A 9,657-nucleotide genomic window follows, 5' to 3' on the forward strand; every position below is an offset into this window, starting at 1 on the left:
CCCTTGACCGGAATCGAACCTGGGACCTTTCAGTCCGCAGGCCGACGCTCTATCCACTGAGCCAAACCGGTTTCGGCCAGCATTTGATTTTTTATAGCTGCAACAAAGATAGATTTTTTTCAAAAACGATTTTTAAAAAAAAGGTTGTCTAAACACATCTATAGGCAAAAAGATCTTTGTCTTTTGTCTTCATGAAACTTATCAGGCTGTTCTAATGGCATAAGAAAAAATTTCATTGAACCAGTAAAATATAGACATATGGGAAAACATATTTTTGCATGTATATTTGTGGCATTAGATAATATAAAAATAAGTAGATGAGAAAGTGGAAAGAGTGAGCGAAATTCACATATTAAACTACTACACTATTGTTTGAAAGATACGTGCTATTTTTCTGAAATTAATGAGCTTTAGCAAGTTTTAATGCACCTTGAACAGGAAAATTAGATGAAAATCTTGCTAACTATAGGGGGTTTATGACTTCTTATTCAATTCCTTTGTAGATTTCTGAAGCCCATCACAAATGTGAATGTTTATTAGACATTTTTTAAACCTAATATGGAAGAGATGATTTTGTTGTTGATCCTTATTCGAGGATATTTTTCCATTGATTTTTTTCTTTTCACTATTTTTATTTTACACTATAAAAACAGCAACAACATCCAATAACATACTGCTTTTCTTCACATTTGTATGATTTTTGGAAATTATTGCCTTTTCCCCCAGAGAAATACAACCTACAGACAAAATATAAAGTAGTACCACACTGCAAAATGTACAAACCCTAGAAGTCAGCATCTTGAAGACAATCTCCAGGGATAAGGGAAAAAAAACCAAAAAAACAAATGCCACAAGAGATGAGACAAGCCCATATAAGGACAGCCAGCAGGGGGAAAAGACCGTGTTAGTGACACTGACCCAGATAGTAGGTACCCTTTTTCTCCTGGCACCCACGGCTACCATCTCAAACGGGTTTTTTGGTCTATGGTCTAAGGAACTCTCTTCAAAATGGTACAAGAATTGTTTTGAATAAAGGTGTAACAATAAAGGTTCAAGTATGAGTAAGAGTCGTGCCAAAGTCAAGTCATAGCCCACAGTGGAAAGGCAACCCAGAGTGTCAACATCTGGCTACTTCAACAAACTGCCTCTGTGGGACCCAAGAGGGAATCTCAAAAAGATATGAGGGTTCAAATCAGCATATACATTGGGTCCCTACGAACCCTGTAGGGTTACTTTCCTAACTAGAGGATCAGCTTAGTCCCCGAAGTGACAGAGACAGACGCGGAGACTGCCAAAGTTAAGAAAGTAAGATGGAAATTGTGCTTCCTTCAGAATGAATGGCTTCTTACTTGCCTTTTCTCCAGGTCTGGCAACTGCTTTCTCCCCTGTTGCTGCAGGTGTTTACTGCCTTACGCTTGAAATGAAAGGTGAACTTAGAGGTGCCAGGACTGAGCAGTCCTGAGAGGGCAGGGGGTCTGGAAGTGTAATCATCAGCACAGGCTGTGCTCTCATAATGGCTTCACCTTCCTTCAGTCTGAGAACCTACCCTGAGGTCAGTCTGAAGTTTGTTTGCAAGCCTGGGGACCCCTCACTATCCCACGGGGGCAGTGGGACAGAGGGGGTCTTCAGTATTGCCCAGATCTGAAACGTCCACAAGTTTAAAAAAGAAAATCACAGTTGTTCTTGGGGCTGGGCGGGTTTCCCATCCAGTTTTAGCAGGATGTGGCTGTGGCCACAGGGCCCCTGCTGAGCTCTGAGCCCATGGAGTGGGTGGGCACTGGCGCCAGCACCCAGGTAGGGAATGTGCAGTAGGAACCCTGCACATCAGGGCTCAGTGTCTGCAAATGGGCTCTGAAGGAAGAGCTGGCTGCCTCCTCTTGGCAGGAGGGAACCTGGGGAGTGGGCATGGAAGGCAGTATCTCAGATTCATATGCAGGAGCTGGCCCAGGAAGCCAGAGCTGGGCGAGACCACATCACTCCTCCTGTGCTTGATGTAATGGAAGATGTCCTTCAGGCGCAACTGCCTGGTCTTCAGGAGGTAAGCCTTGTAGATGGTGGGTGACCGGGAGATCCCAGCCTCCCAGTGGACCAGGACCTCGCCTCCCTTCTCCCTGACACAGTCAATGAAGTCTATTGCTTCTGGAAAGTGGAATTCATGTCAGCCGTGTGGCTGTCTTCCACGGGGATCCATTTGTAGTGTAGGTGGCGCGTGCAGGCCTCGGAGGTCTGGAGACATCCAGCAGCAGGGCCTGATGTGCAGCTTGGCAAGGAGCTCACACTTGGATGCACGGTAGGCACTTCCAAGGCAGAGGAACAGAAGGATTTCAAACGGGCCGCCCTGGTCATAGGCTGGCCTGGAGCTGATGCTGAGCACAGGTTTCCCACACTGGCTGACCAGGGCTCTCTCAGGTTCAATCTTCTCTTAGAAATGGGTGCCCGCTGGCGAGATACAGGAGACCCGGCCTCCTGAGCCGGGAGTCAGAACAGTTTCTCAACTCTTCTTTCTCACCCCTAACACTTGCTGCCCCAGAAGCCAGGCTCCATTGATTTTTAGAGAGCGTGGAAGAAGGAGGGAAAGACACACAGAAACATTGATGTGAGAGAGACACAGGGATTGGTTGCCTCCCGCACGGCCCCAGGGCCGGGGATTGAGCCTGCAAGGAGGTATGTGCCCTTGACCTGAATGGAACCTGGGACCCTTCAGTCAGTTCACAGTCTGATGCTCTATCCACTGAGACAAACCAGCTAGGCTGGAAGAGATGATTTTATATTTAAAGCATATATCATTAGTACTTGATAAAGAATAGGGGTTAATTCAATTGAAATAACAAAGTGCTGTAGAAATCCATTAACTTCAGTAAATGTCAAGAAATATGAAATGCTCTTATTTCTCTTCCTAAAAAGGTGTATCTAATTTGTCATGTGAAAACAGCCACCTGAGAATAGATTGTGTTTGAAGTGGCCTCACTGGAATTATAAAATCACTAACAAAATTAAATTGCATTACATCATTTAACCACCTGATTGATATAATGAAAAGAGCCAGTGTTTGAAGCTATCTATAAATTCTAATAGTCTTTGGCTGATTGTTTTTGATATATTGTTATTGGTCACCTATTATGTTCAGTTCCCTATATAAATATTCTAGAAACACCAAGGAAAATAAGAGAAACAAAATCCTTGTCCTTCATATTGAGCATTTAGAGAAACAATAACGGTAAAAAGATAAACAATACAGAAGGGTAAGATATGACAATTGCCAAATGGTTGGCATAGAATGAATTTGAGGAAGTGAACTGATACATGATATTGAATTTAAAGAACTGAGCAAAATGCCTGGCAATAGGTGAATAGTCAATGTATGATATCTGAGAAAATCATCTCCTCATCCTAGAAAGACCAGCTAGGGAGAAGGAATGCAAGTGCTACTTTGCAAAAAAGAATTTGACTCATAAACTAAGAGGAAGCACCAGAAAACAGTAACCTAGAAAGTAAAGGTAGGAAAAGCAATGATATTGAGGAACAATGACTATAACATTAACGTTTAGAGGTTTTTAATTAAACCTATGCCCTTCCTTGTAGTTTGAGGTGAGCCATAAACCCATCAGCAACACTGGAAACTAAAACAGTGCTTCTCCAGGGAGTGCTTGGGTTTGAGGTGGACTCCACAGAGTAGACATGTGGCATTAGAATGACCCTGGAGATTCTAGTTCTTTTCTCTTGAAATTCACAGGATGTAGTAAACAGTTTGTAAGATTAGTTGGAAATAAATGTGTATATGGAGGTGAAAGAGCATGAAGGTCAGTGAATATCCATCTAAAGATTGTGGGGCATGTTGCAGAGATATGTCAGTTGTATAACTGGGGCAGGGGTGTGTGTGGAGAGGGTCAAGGCAGGACACCAATTAGGAGACTAAGAACACTAGAAGTGTCTAAGACTAAACGTCCTCGCCTGAATATTTTGACAGTTTACGACTGACAATGTGATTGCAATTTATAATCCGATTCTGGCGTTCTAGTTGCCAATTTCTGAGTAAGAAACCAGCCCACTGTACTTAGTGGTTCTGTGGTTGCGTATTCCAAAAGGGCACAGAGAGGCCTCAGCTGGAAGGTTTTGCATGTCTTGGGTTGATAAGATAAAGTTGTCAGATCTCCTAAATTAAACTGCAGTGGGCCTGAGAGTGAGAGAAAGACACAGTAGTTAACCAGTTAATAGCTGTGGGCCAGCTAACAAAAGACAGCTCACATTCCCGAATATATGTTAGAGTTTTGAATCAACTTCTGTAGAAGCCACCACATTCTGCTTATGCTTGAAGTTTCAAGACTGTCGACCACCCCAATCAAAAGTAGTACATATTTCTTCCTAACAGACTGCATCTGTCAAAAATTTGTCCCACTTAAGTTTTTCCCTCCGGCCCTACTTATCTGTAGCCAATGTAAGTTCTTTCAAAATAATTTATATCTTTACTTTTCTTTTCCAAACTTTTAATGCATAAAAGTGCCTGTCAACTCCAGGATGGTGAACATGTTGCCTTTTCCACTTAGCACTGTATTGGTGAGGAGAGGTCCTCGTCCCCACCGGGTGCTGGGTGGAGTGGACTTCTTGCAATACCCCCCAAAAATGATTTTTTCTGAGACTTGAGGATGAAATATGGTAGAAAGCTTTATTTCTGTGGAATTAAACCCCTGAGTTCCCAAGGTCTCACTTCCCTTTGTCCTGCCGAGGAAGAAGTCCCATTTGCCTTCCGCAGGGCTAAGATCAAAGCCAGTGTCCAGAGCTTCTGTTCCCTGTTGGAGCAGTCCAATCCAGCATCCCACTAGCTTACTCTGTGTCCCTTAGTCCATTGTGTGTGGGGTCTTCGTAGCTATGTGGCTATAGAAAAAACAGGGCAGAAGCAAAACCAAAGGAACCAGAGAGCCAAGAGCTAAGGACCAGGAGTAACAAGTGAGATAACTCCTTTATTTTGGGATTATGTATCCCCAAATTTTCACAGGTTTGTAGTGGCCCCATCCCCTCTGGCCAATGATCTCTGTTCCCAGGTTCGACTGACAGGCAAGTCCCTTCCCTATGTCACCCCACTCACTATGCATGCTTCTATCTCCCCTTTGTCCAGGCCCTTCCCCCAGTAATCTGCAAGGAATGGGCCAGTGGTTCCCTGGGGAGTGTGAAATTTCAGTTTCCTGGTGAAGCTGCCCAAGTGACATGCCTATAGTGTCAGGCATTCCCTTTGCTCCTTTCCTGTTATTAATAACTAGCTGGTTACAATGGTATTAGTCCTGCTGCTGATGGTTTAGCCTTCATGCCCTGGGACCTGGTCCTTCTCAGGCTACCATCAACTCAATAAACCTTTTCTTTAAAAAAAAAAAGCTTTTAGCTATGAACATTTTTTTGTTTAACAAGGTGATTCAACATCTGGGGACAGGAATTCTTGAAAGTTTTTTATTCATTTTGATACCTAGACTAGGATGACTGAAAGGCTAGCCTTAGCTGGGACTGTGACCCAGAGAACCTAATCAAGGCCTGACCTCTTCATGCAACTGGGACTTCTCAGGATGTGAGATCCTATGTAAATGGATCCTGCTGGAAGGGAGTGAGCATTCTGAGAGACCAAGACAAAGCTTCAAGGCTTCTTATGATTTTGTCTTGAAGTCAAAGTCATGCAACATCATTTCTTCTGCATTGTATCAAAGCAATTACCAGATTCAAGAGAAAGGGCATAAACATCACTTGTCAATGACAATGTTACCGGGACCCCAAAGTTTGCATCTGGCTGCCTGTGTGCACTGGCCCAAAGAAATGCATGAGCAGAAGTTTGCAGTTTAGAAATAAAAATAATTTAATATTGAATTGGCCAATCTGGAGAACAAGGAGCTCATGCTCTAAAGACCCCACTCCCGATTGTGTGCAGGTTACCAATTATATAGGGCAAAGTCACTAGACACCAAGGGTTACAGTTGGAGGTTGTGCTGGGAGCTGATTGGTCAGAGGTGAGGTAAGGATAACAAATTATCTTTCAGATCCTGAGGATAGTTCTGAGGTGGGTTCCAGTGTTCCTCTGTCTGGCTTCATGGGAAAGTAGCCAGGAGGTCATTCCATATTAGGCTCAGGAGCTGAGACATAAGTTAGGTCAAGATGCTGTCTTTATCCTGCCAGAGGTTTGGACCCCCTAATCATCAGTCAGATCCAGGCAATTGTCCTCTGCTGCCTCCCGGGGGTTGCTGATTACTGGGGGAAAGGTTAGGTCTCTGAGGTGAAGATACAGAGGGAAATATGCTTTCTAGATTAGGACTTAGAGCTAAATTTAGTCATAGTCAGAGGACCTTCAGTTTCAGTGGGAACATCCAAGAATCTGAGTCCATGTTTAAAACTGCCATATATAGATAATAACAGGGGGAAAAAACACACATGTGTTCAATAGAAAATAAAAGCAGTTCTAGCAACTATTTTCAAAGAACCTACTAAATATTAGATACTAATTATTTTTTTGATATTATTCATGCAGGTATGAAACAGTCAGGATTAGGGGCATATAAAGGACTTGAGATGTTAGCAATGCTGATGGAAAACAAAACCAGAAGCAGAATTGTTAATCCACAATGTGAAAACATTTCCAACTCAAAATGAAACTATTAGGAGGTTTAGGGTTAAAAGGGATACCATTTAAAAGGCTGAAAGTTCTTAGAAAAGCATGCTTGAAAATATGGCTGGCCCTCAAACAAAAAATCACAGAGACTTAAAATGATGCAATCAATTATTCAGATGTTTCAAATGTCAGTGTTTGCTATTGCTTTCACAATATCACCAGTCATTTGGTTTAATTTTTTTTTCTTTACATTTAGGTGTTCTGAGTTGCAAATTTATGTAGCGAATGTTGATCATCCTTAAGACAGCCCATCACCATATGTTTTGTCTAGGCATGAAAAATGAGACTAACCTAAACCTTTGCGATGAGACAGGTAAAGGATCCCCATCAACAGCCATTATCCCTGAGTGATGAGGTTTTAAAGAGACAACTTGTAGTGTTGCTCTTTAGGAACCTCGACAGCAATTGTGCTTTAGCTGCAGGTTTCCTGATCCAACAGAGTAGCTTTGGCTCCACTAGGCCCCTCACCTGTGTCACCACTGTTTGAACCCCTCTATGGTATCATCTGTTACCAATTGTCTTTCAAAGACCATCTGCCACCAGTAGAGGCAAGCTTTTAATATGTTGATTTATCATTGTCAGGTAATTGGGGGGGAGGAGGGTTTATTGCTTGCATTTGAATATTGTATTTAAGGTGCTTTTGTGATTACAGATGTTTTCCATATAAATTGCTTTATATTAGAAAAGTCTTTTTTTTTCAATATTTTTAAGGAAACTTCACATTCGTGTGTTTTACATTTCAATATCTTCTGCATTGCTGAGCTCTTGTGAATTGCTTTCTGTCTGCACTAGCAGTCGGCATGAGCAACAGCATCTGCGTCTGTTTCTGTTTCAAAGGAGAAAATTAAATGTGGGCATAGTTATTTCCAGGGAGACAGAACTTATTAATTACTAAGGAAGGCTTTGATTGTTATTTTACCCCCAAAAGGGACAGAATAGGTCACTGCATGAAAGTAGCTTCCCACTCCATAACCTTTGCAAACCAGAAAACTATGTTAAGGTTTCACACTTTTCTCTCATTTGTTTCTGTAGTTTTAAAAAATTCTGGAAGTTTTTGGAACTGTATAGTCTTTGAAATAATAGCACCATCTACTGTCTGATCCTGGATTCATTTGTCATGCTAAGGAAATAAGGAAGACCATAGAGAAATTAGGGGGTATTCTGAGTCATTTAATAATATGGCCCTAAAATAACATATAACTGAAAATTGTAAAAATTCTTACCTAATAGGAAAATAAGACTAATTACATCTGGCCTTAGTCACATTAAATACATTGTAAAATACTCATTTTCCCCAAGAAAGTCTATAATGTAGTATTAAAACTTACAAATAAGATAATATTGTTATATTGTCATCGTCATCATTCTTATTTTAGTTTCCCAAACTACATTATATCCACTTCTTAAACTGACATTATGTTCATTTAGGTAAAGGGGACAGGTGGGTGAGATAGACTTAAAAAGAAATATTTAAAAACTATTCCCCTCCTCTCAGCAGTGCATGATGATGTAAGTATAATTGCTTCATTTCTGCCCGGAATGCCAGCCAGCTCACAGGGAACACCTCTCATAGTGGGTGTTGCTAGGAGGCCTGATTGCTTCCAGTCCTCAAATTTTTTTCCCAAAGGAGTCATGTTATTTCATTAAAGAAACTCAACTGTCTGGATAAATGATCAGTGAAAGTAGGTCTCGGGGCTCTCATAAAATAAGCTACCAGCTATTTGAAGAACATAGTGTGAAATTTAGGACATTCTCCAAACCTCCTTCATGCTGATTTCTTTCAATGAGCAAGAGAGGTCAGTTGTCACTCTGCCTCATGCACAATTATCCCCTTAACTTTACAGCTCCCAGGGGACGGTTTCGCCTCCCACACATCCATTACAGACTGGATATGGCTCTTCCTTCCTCTGGAATTGTCACCAAGCTATTCCACCTACAGCAGGACTTTTATGCTTTCTGTCCAGTTTATCATCTTTTCTTAAATCAATTTGGAAGGTTTATTTTCTATATCTTGCTTCCCACTCCCTTTCATTCTACTTCCAAGTTTTTATTTCAAAATGAGGCCTGAATTTAAATTCCTTACGTTAAAAAGGTTTTATTTCTACAGTTTGTTGTTGTTAATCGTTACCAAAGGATATTTTTCCATTGATTTTTGGAGAATGGAAGGAAAGGGGAGAGACACACAGAGATAGAAACATAAATGTGAGAGAGGCACATCAATTGGTTGCCTCCCACACGTGCCCTGACCAGGGTAGGGGATCGAATCTGCAACCAAGGTAGTGAGTGCCCTTGACCAGGAATTGAACCCTGGACCCTTCAGTCCGTCGGCAGACTCTTTATCCACTGAGCCAAACTAGTGAGGGCTACAATTTTTTTAAGTACAATTTCCATTTATTTTTTCCTCCAGAGAACTCTTCTTCGGGCCTTAAAGCTTAACTCCTTACATGGGCTTTGGTGGAGGTCGTGGGGCAGCACCCGCAGGTCTAAATCTGGGTGGGGGTGTTCGGACCTTCGGGCTTCACAAGAACGATTCCTGACCACCTTGCTGTGAGTGGCACAACTCACACAGTAATGTGGTTTCACATACAGCTTGGGAAGCACATATGCATCGAAGATACTCGCTTCAGAAATGCCCCTATTGGCTGAGGCCTCTACTATGTTTCAAATGACAAATTTCTTTTTTCTTCTTCTAAATACAGTTTATTTTTTCATTTTTATTGGGTTGTCAAATTTCCCAATACATTTTATTCTCCAAGTGATCTTCAGATTTATTTATTTCAATCACAGTTGCCTTACAATATTATAGTTTCAGGTGTAAAACATATCCTATGAAGTGAAGTGATCACCCTGATAAGTCTAATACTCATGACACCATACATAGTCATTACAATATTATTGACTACTAGAGGCCCGATGCACTAAATTCGTGCAAGAGTAGTACAATATTATTGACTACTATATACATGAAATTCATGCAAGAGTAGGCTTTCACAGCTGCGGCAGCTGCCTGGATA

At 41.6% G+C, this 9,657-nt stretch overlaps 1 pseudogene; it reads right to left on the bottom strand.

The window, feature by feature from the left end:
• Positions 1 to 1,603: 1,603 nt before the first annotated feature.
• Positions 1,604 to 9,657, bottom strand: part of LOC102261320 — a 10,535-nt pseudogene continuing 2,481 nt past the window's right edge.

Source organism: Myotis brandtii, unplaced genomic scaffold (genome assembly GCF_000412655.1).
Source record: "Myotis brandtii unplaced genomic scaffold, ASM41265v1 scaffold493, whole genome shotgun sequence".
NCBI classification, from domain to species: domain Eukaryota; kingdom Metazoa; phylum Chordata; class Mammalia; order Chiroptera; family Vespertilionidae; genus Myotis; species Myotis brandtii.